The sequence below is a fragment of the Chenopodium quinoa genome, unplaced genomic scaffold (genome assembly GCF_001683475.1).
Source record: "Chenopodium quinoa cultivar QQ74 unplaced genomic scaffold, ASM168347v1, whole genome shotgun sequence".
NCBI lineage: Eukaryota > Viridiplantae > Streptophyta > Magnoliopsida > Caryophyllales > Amaranthaceae > Chenopodium > Chenopodium quinoa.
Genome location: NW_018743783.1, coordinates 1,682,953 through 1,692,499, shown reverse-complemented (window position 1 = coordinate 1,692,499; position 9,547 = coordinate 1,682,953). Strand labels below are relative to the sequence as shown.

At 38.9% G+C, this 9,547-nt stretch overlaps 1 long non-coding RNA gene across 2 annotated transcripts; it reads right to left on the bottom strand.

The window, feature by feature from the left end:
• Positions 1-351: 351 nt before the first annotated feature.
• LOC110684818 lies at positions 352-5,259 on the bottom strand. Of its 2 annotated transcripts, XR_002503849.1 has the most exons (5): positions 1,834-5,259; positions 1,437-1,757; positions 1,214-1,357; positions 1,028-1,137; positions 352-939 (listed from the first exon to the last, which is right to left on the bottom strand). It is a non-coding gene; the product is annotated as an uncharacterized LOC110684818 (long non-coding RNA). The 2 variants fall into 2 exon arrangements; XR_002503848.1 differs by having other exon boundaries at positions 1,437-5,259.
• Positions 5,260-9,547: the final 4,288 nt, after the last annotated feature.

The window sequence follows — 9,547 nt, the reverse complement described above, 5'->3', positions numbered from 1 at the left end:
TTGCGCCGCGATAGATTCCAGCGCTGGCGATATAAAAGCGCGTATTATTTTACATTGATTTGATTTTGACTCAGATTTGTACTTTGATTTTTTTTTCGGGATTTCGCTTCATCTTAACCCCCTTTTCTTATTTCACGCTTTCCTACAAAAATTCAACCTTTTTAGCTAAATCCTAATTGATTTGGGGAATTTCTTTGAAAGGAATTTCAAAATTAATTAATTTAACTTATTTTCCCTCTTTTTTCCTTTTTTCATTTTTTCTTTTGGGGGAGAAAGTTGGATACCCTCCATTGATAACAAAAATGACGGAATTTTTGCGCAAAAATTCATACACATGCACATAGATAAATGTAAGAAAATAAAAAGACTAAACAATATACATAAAAGTCTAGTGTACACACATAAGTCTAATAAAAGAGTTGATAAAATATACAATGTGTGTGCAAAGTCCTAGAATGTCCAAAAAATACATGCAGGAGCAACTATGGCGCTGGAGGACGCAAATCCAGAGGAATGCCAAAAGTATCATAGAACTCTGCACCATGTGGAGTCCACGCCTGATCAGTATCAGCACCACCACTTGTCGGGATTGTGATTATAGGACCAGTCCACTGAGTACCTCTGTGTGGCTCGTACTGCTAAAAACTCCCCCGAGCAAAAGGAGTGGGCCCTGGCTGCTGCGACAACAAGCCAACCTCGTACGTCCCACCACCGGGCCGAGATGATGGACCAGCCACAAAAGCACTCGGGGACCTGGTGAGGAAAGAGCAACGGAGTACCATAACCAAGTGGCCTCACATCCCCTGATGACGAGCTGCTATCATCCTTAACCGCGGCCTGGCTGCGCACCTCCTCCCTACATGGGATCTCCAAAAAGGTGCGTCGACGCCTCGATCCCCCTCGTTCCCTCGAGCTCTTTGGCCTCGAACGAGTGCGTGGCTGAGGAGCAGGATGAAATAAAAACAACAAAACGAGTCAAGCGTAAAAAGGCAAATGAACAAATAAAAGCAAATGTACAAAGGCATACCGGCACAACGCCATTCGTACTCGACACGACACTCAGCGACTCCATCTCACCAGCTGGTACCGAAAGGCATCCATGGTCGCTGCCATCCGCGTCACCACCTCGCGAGAGAACTGCAAAAATAGACAAACTCAGGGAAACACAAAATATATACATGTACACCGAATAAGCTGAAGAGTGAGAGCTCACCTAAGTCACGTGACGAGGAATAGACTGGGACACTAATCGCCACTCCTCCGGGGCCAGAGGAATCATTTCCTCAACAGGTCCATAAGTCCCTTGATAAGTGATGGACATGCATAGAGGAACAAACTCCACAAACTCCTCCAACTCCTGGAAAGAGTAAAGTCCAATGGTAAGACACCGTTGGGGGCTACAGAAAAGATGAAATGGATAGTCAGGAATGACAAACCTCCTCCTCGTAGTAGAGTGGCAGAGCTAGCCGAGGAAGAAACACCTCCGCGTAAGGACAATCGGGGTAACTATATATATGCCCGTCCTCACAAATCGCTCCGGTGGAAACATGAATCCGGAGCCGCTCCTAACTCATCATCTGAGCAGGAGGGTCAGCAGGAACTACATGAACAGTCGAGGAGTGCTGAATGGCCACCCTCTCGCCCAGGTACCATACTACATCGTAGTTACCCTAGAAGAAACGCCTCTCAGTAGTATATTGAGAAGCCAGCCTAAAATCACCCAAATCAGCCCATGGGCGATACTGAACATCAAGGCGCTACAACAAAAAAGAATAAGTTAAGTATTTGTGATGAAATCCTAAGAAACAAGAAAACAAAAGGAAAAATCTTTACCTCAAGAATAACAGAAGTAGTAGTAACTAAGCCAGCACGGCGTCCTTGCCAGCTGGTGGCGATTGGGAGCCCTCTAGCTCGAGGCCTCGTCGGCGCCAAAGAAGGGAAGTACTCGTAGAGCCAAACGTACAAGGAGATTGAAAACCTAAGACTCGATAAATATCGAGATGAAAATTAAACTCACCAAAATAGAAGGACATATACCTCTACGATCTTCCAGAAACTAGAGAGAGTAATCTTTGAACTACACTGTCGCTAACGACAGGCCAACCGCAATTCCAAAAGCAAGTTGGCATAGCCAAGGCTGCCCAGTCGCACGTGCCCATCAGCTGAAGATCATGCACGAAGGAGAGATAGTGTAGCAAGACACGACTTCCCCTGTTAGAAGAGAAAGTCCCCGACAGGAGAATAAGAACAAAGATGCACACCCGCTGCTCCTGGGTGGTCGCATCATCATCTAAAGCCTCCGTAAGTAGTGTCCTGTGGGCTGACCTCATGCTGGTGTTTAAATTCTGAGCCTCAGCAGCGGCTCGGTGGACAATAAAGCCTAGCAGCTCCATAATCTCGGGAGAAACTAGACTATGCATCCCGTCTGCAGGAAGTGAGGTGGGCCAAAATTCTAGGCCAGTGATAACGGAGAAGTCGAGAGGGGTGATGGTCATCTCGCCCCATGAAAAGTGAAAAGTGTTCGTTGTGTCCCAGAAATACTCCATGACACCCCGAACAATACGACGGTTCTCCCGCCAAGGATGAACAACCATAGCGACTCGAAAAAGGGGAGTCAACCCGCAAGACTCCCAGAGAGCCCTCATCGCCTCATTCCTCCCAATGTAATGGTAATAGATGTACGAAATGCTATCGTTGCCTGAGCTGTGACAACGAACATGCTCATCGGTGATACCCAGCCGGACGCGCTGGGAAATGTGATAGACTGGTAGAAAAGCTAGGGCGTGCTCGTCCCACTCAGGGAATGACCACCCCCGGCTGGTAGAAGCACCGTCGCCATCGCCTACGGGCTCGTCCTCTTGGTGGGACGAGTGGGAACGTGAGCCGGAGCCTTGACGACGAGCCATAATATTTTTTGTTGTTGACATAAAAACAATAAATTAAACGTTCTATAGTATCTAAGTTCGCATAGTCACATGATACTATGTTCGTCGAAAAATAGAGTACAAAATACAAAAACAAAGCATGATTTTGATTCGCACAATAACAAAAATTTTGAGCACCAAAACAATTTCTTGCAAGTTTATGGCCAATGTTGCAACAAATTAAGTACAAAGAGCAAGAAATCATGAAGAAAAAGCTACAACTCACGAACCTAGAGTGTTCACCAATGGCAAAATACTCGTTTCTTCACCAAATCAAGTAATTCTGGTCTCAAGTTACTCACAAAGCAAAAAAAAAACATATACAGGCATTTTTATGGCAAAAGATTCAACCAAAATGAATAAAAAAGGCACAAACATGTTCGAATTTCCGGAAAACCGCAAATAAGAACGCTTGGAATTTACCAAAATTAAGAAAAGTTTGAGCGAAACTTACATAGATCGGTAAAATAGAGTGAGAATGCAAAGATTTGCAAAAGATCTGAGTGAATTTTGTCAACAAACAAGCAAGAACGTACAACTTGAAGTTCCGCGAACGAACGAACAAAATGGAAGCAGCAGCGGAAAATGCAAATTTATCGCAAGGCGATACTCCCAACGTGGCGCGATACAAACTGGCATTGCGCGATGCGTCTACTGCTGTCTGCGTTGGACTTTGTAAGACTCATAGGCTGACTTTGTGGACCACATTTATCCGTTTGAGTTCTATGGCGCGCCATTTAGCCTCTAAGCAATTGATTTGATTGATGATCGGCCTGATGACGATCATATTGATAAATTGAGCACATTTGAGTATTGATTAGGCACATCCTTTAAGTAGTGATTGATTATAATCAAGAAATTCCTAAGATGGAAGATTTCTAAGGATATTGATTTGAGCTTGGTGAAATCTTGAGGAGTAAGGTTTTACAGTAGGTTTTCCAAGGCGTGAGAAGCTATCACTTCCAAGGCGTGAAGACGAGAGAATTTGAGAAGACCGCTCGAGGCGTAATGGCCTTCAACAGCGTTCCCTAAAATGTGGAAGTTGTCACCTTGATTTGAGAAGATGGCTCTAGGCGTAGTGGTCTTCGATGGCGCTCCTCGAGAATGTGGAGGTTATCAAAACAAAAAAAAAAACTTGATTGACTGTGTCGCAAGTTTCTCGAGGCGTAGAGACACGTAATTACTAGACAAGTTCTCCCAAGACGTGGAAAATTGTATATCATTGCGCACTTCTCAAGGCATAGAAGACGACGAATGTACCCCAAGGCGTGGATGCTTAGTGTTATTCCCGAAGTATGGAATTTCACTTGTGAATTGCTTAAGGCGTAGGAGTTCACGATAGGCTTCCCAAGGCGTGGAGACTGTCCCAGATTAGACTTCCTGAGGCGTGGAAAATCATCATTCAATAGGTTGCTCGAGGCGTAGGAATCTACGACATGTTGCCCGAGGCGCGGAAGCTTGTCACCTTTCACTTGTGAGTTTCTCGAAGCGTAGTGATTCGCGATGAGGTTCCCGAGGCGTGGAATATATCTCATATCAGTCTTCCCAAGGCGCGGAAAATTATCATCCGGTGGATTTCTCAAGGCGTGAAAAGTTGCTAAAAGTGTTTGCTACCAATACGTTGGTGTCATATACGCATTTTTTCTCCTTAAATCTCCTTTATTTGTAGAACTAGCATTTTCTGCAGGTATCGGAGTTAAAAAGAATGGTTTAGGATAGCATAACGTTCTGAATCATTCTCCGTCCCTATCGATCTACTTTGACTTTTGTTTTTGAAACTTACGTTTCTCCAAACTTAGTTAAAGTGGGGGCTTCTGTAGACACCTGATTGTGTCTCCCCAAAAACCAAACCCAGTGATGAGTACCTTCACGTCTTTGATTATCGAGTTAGGTGAAGAGTTGAAGAGTCTCGTGAGTTTCCTTTTAGCCTTAACCGTTTCTAATCTTTCCTAAAATCTTTTTAGCCAAAATCATTTATTTCGTGTCTTTAAACCCAAAATAGTTCATTTCGTTTCCTGAAAATCATTCATTTCGTGTCCAATTTATAAAAATGTCTAATATTGACTATTTTGGTCCATAATCTGGGTCAAATGATTGCGTAGTTGGATGGGGTTTGAAAAGAGATTTCCAACAATATATTATAAGCCCAAATCCGAGTTATAATGAGGAAGTTAAGGCCAAAATACTAAACTAAGCCCAAACCGAGCCTTACCTACGACTCAATGACCATGTGGAGGGTCCATTAACCTTAACACCATCCCTAAATCCCTTAGGATTTAATATTAGCTTCTAGAATCCTCTAGAAGGTTCTAATTTATCCAGTTTTTGAAAAGATAAAAATTTAAGAATTTTACTTCGGATAAAACACTTGTTTTTCAATAGATTTAATTTTGATAAAAACTAGAATACGTACGGAAATACGATTAACCCAATTTGATTGGAATTCGGATTCCGTACGGATTCTATCTTCTCAAAAGTATCGCTGAACGATGATAATATCGCGCAGCGATATAATTAGCGCCGCGATATAACTGTCGTTTCGCGATACGATCAGTTTTACTTCGAGTCGAATTCTGACTCTTTTCTGATCTTTTCCCTCGTTGTTCTCTATAAATAGAGGTCATTTTCCTCCGTTCTGATTCACCAACAACCATCATCTTAATCTCTGTGTCTAAGCTATAAGCTTTTTTTTTCTCTCTCTCTTTTTCTTAGCCTTAGCCTAAACACATCCCAACTCCATACATCCTTTGCGAGACTTGAATACTCCAACCCCTTCTCGTAGTTGCCTTCGACCTCGACGTGAAAGGTTGATAGTTCTGAGGGTTTGGTCCCAAATCAATATCTCAATTCTTATTTGTTTATTTGTGTGATTTATTCTTTTCTTGAAGTTACTAACTCGTGTATTGTTTTGATAAAAGAGATACGAGGCATCAAAGTGAGTAGATCTACTATTCTTATTCCTTTGATATAGAAATCGTGCTTTGAATATTATTTAAATTTCTAGTATCATGTTAGGATGTCTTTATGATTTCTAGTATCATGTTAGGATGTCTTTATGATTTCTAGTATCATGTTATGATGTCTTTATGATTTCTAGTATCATGTTAGGGTGTTAATTAATATTTCTAATATCATGTTGGTTGCTAGTATCATGTTTAGGATAAAGCTTTAATCTTGATTATTATTTAGTGACATGCTAGGGTTTGTTATTAATCCGTTTAGTATCATGCCTAAGATCTTGCTATTAATCATGTTTTGATGAGATTATGATGATGATTGTTGTGTCAATAATTATTATGCGTTGCTTGATTGTTCATGATATATTGTTATTGCTTGATCACGCACCTTCTTGCAGGTTTAAAAGGAATTTGTATTTGAAATCATGCCTAATAAGATAATTAATAATTTGATTTTAGGTTAATATGATTTAAATTCAAGTGATCACCAATAATAGATTTATTTGTGCATTAATAATCAAGCAATGTAGATTAAACAGGTTTAGGATTAATTTGTTGTATGTATGTTAATCGGAAAACGCACATTAATATCATAAGAATTAAGTAGAGGCCGATTTAGGGCGGGTTCAATCTCTTTTAGGTTGGATTCGTACCATCATCCCCGAATATCTAGTCATGGTTCCGGGCCACTATGGAGTTAGCGATCTCCGTGATCGTGTATGGGGTGTAACCTTTACACCCGTGAATCGTTTACAAGTTCTTAAAACTTGTTGGCGACTCTTTTATCTCTAGCTTCTTTCCTTTTGGACGCCACCATGCTTAAATGCATGACCACAGTGGGGCTCAAAGTTGATGTTTGAAATATTCTCTACAGTTTGTTTTTTTATTTCTTTTTTGTAATTTTACAGCAAGGAGAAATCTATAATATGCCACTTGAGATTATTTATGATAATCTTGAAGTCCCTGGAGCAATTATACACAAGTGTTGTTGGTAAACATCATTAAACAATTAAATTCTTCTTATTTGTTGTGCTTTGTGTTTTGTAACATAGGGTGAATCTTATGGAAAGGAAGCTTCATCTTATTATAATATATGGAAAGAGGTCCCATTTCAAACTCAGGTGTATGTTGTAAATAATATAATTTGCATGTTGAAGTAATACCTTATACTTATACATTGTCAATGACTTTTTGTAGGCTATAAATGTACCAAATTCTAGTCTTGAGCTCAATCCTCAAACCTATTTTAGCAGCATGTCAAATGTAAACCGATTTGGTATATTAAATGTTATATAATTCCTACAAATCGTGTGATACATACTTAGGTAGTATAAGCGAGTTCACATAGTGACATTTTTTTTACATGGATGTAGGTATGTGATGCTTAACGCCCCTCTGGGTTGCTTTACAAGTTGAAACTCATGGTGCAAGTTTGATGAAGAAAGAGTCATGTTTTTTATTCTATGTAATCATACATCATTATGAATTTATCCATATGCTCATTCTAAATAATAGTATCAATTCAATTAGTTTTATCACAACTCAAATATTTCTTCATAATCGTTTAGCCTATATAGGATTTGAACCTACTTTATTGTGTGCTTTAGCACAACGCTCTACCATATTGAGCTAATAGGCTAGACATTAATGGCATACCAAATTCAAGTAGCCGATGTAAGTAAGCTCTAGTAGGAGAGGTAGCTTGTCATACTACTATAAGTGAATGTAGTTTGTCATATACTTGAACATAAGTTCCACTAATTACAACAATATGTGCAGTAGAAATTAGGAACAAAATTCAACAGTTTGAAAAGTAAATTAAAATGGGTGGAAACTGGAAAGCAACAAAAGTTCTATTAAGTACTACGCAATTATGTCTGATCAAAATCAGTCAAAAGTCCTATACCAAGTAAAAACTAATTAACCATGATATAATCAAGATAATATTTCCCCAAAATTTGAAACTAATTAAAAAATAAGAGCAACAAAATTAAACCCATCAAGCTCCAATAAACAAAAAACCAATTACGAAGTATTATTTTAGCACACAATATATCAACAACAACAATTACGCGCTGCGGCTCACAAAGATTATAGAGAGAATCAAAACCCCCAAAATTTATCAAATTCAACCAAAATAAAACCACCCAAAATTAAAATTTCAAGAAATACAAACCTGATTTAATTAGATGCCAGGTGATACTTTGATGGTTTTTATTGACGATCAAAAGATGAAAATTGTCATGGGTAATGAGAATTTTGGTCATCTAGATTCTAGAAGACAATGGAGAATGAAGACCCATGAGAGAGAATGAAGTGAGGGAGGTGGAAAAAAAACGAGTACAATATGTAATTGGGGTGAATAATGATTTTTTTTTTAAAAATTTTTATTAATGAGTTAAGGAAGCAACATCAACCGTTGATATACATGGAGGGCTGTGATAAACCCAACTCTACATGGTACAGTTTTCCTCCAACTCTAGAGGATTTAGACACGAGAGTAATTTTTTAGGGGGAAAAAATTACACTGGGGGCCTGGGTAACTTTTACCCCTATTTTAGGGAAATATATTACTTTAAGGGGTTGTTTAGTTCAACAAAGAGAGAGAATAAACATAAGAAAGGGAAACAAGGAGAATGGAAACAAAAACCCATACATTTACCAATTTGTTTGTTTGAATTGAGAAATTAAAGGGAATAAAACCACTAGCAATCATTTCCAATTGTGTGTTTTTAGTGAAAACCCATAGATTGGATGGTGTTTTTGTTCACTCAAAACATAAAATACAATCTTTCAAAAACAATATCAGTCATTTTCAGTTTGAATATGTTTATGTTGCTTCTGAGTATTTGAGCTGCATATCTCAGGATCAAGGAATATTACTCCTCATACTCACCAATAATGAGCTTCTGACCCATTTTTCTAGCCATGTATGCCATATATCTGGTGCGCTCAACGCCAATCTTCCCGAGATAGTCAACCTTAGGGAAAATGTGAGAGACCAGAACCTCGTGTTGGCTCATCAGAGGGTGGGCATCAAAAAGATCGTCCATACATAGGTAAGGTCAACAACTCCATTTGATGTGGTTGTGAAATGGTACAAACTAATTAAACACTAACTGCTCGTTTAACTAACAAAATACTTAGCATATAATCGTGCGTTGTCATTGTTAAGCGTAAAGTATTTTAATTCATCAACTAAGCATAGCAACCAAAATCCACTTTCAACATCATAATAGTCCACTTTGAACATCATTAAAAAAGGAAAAAAATACTTCACTTTTAGCAAAACCCACAAGATATATAACACTCATAATAAGACAACCTTCCAATTTCATATAAAACACAACATACCTTTTCTAGTACGTAAAGCACAAAAACAATAAATAAAACCTAACTTTTCCTAAAAAAATAAACTTCCATTAACTCAAAGAGACAAAATTAAAGATTATACCTTAAGCAGAAGTCAATTTAGCTGCTTTATTTGCTTGCGTATCTTTCAGTGAGGTTGCAGTTAGGCCACATAAAATTAACAGCGAGCTCTGTTTTTTTCTCTTACTTAAGGATTTTTTTTTAGTTGTATAAATGCTAAAGTACAAGTGATGAAGTACAAGTCATTATATAGCCAGCTAAAACCAAGCAAACATTGGTGGAGTTGGTGGGGAA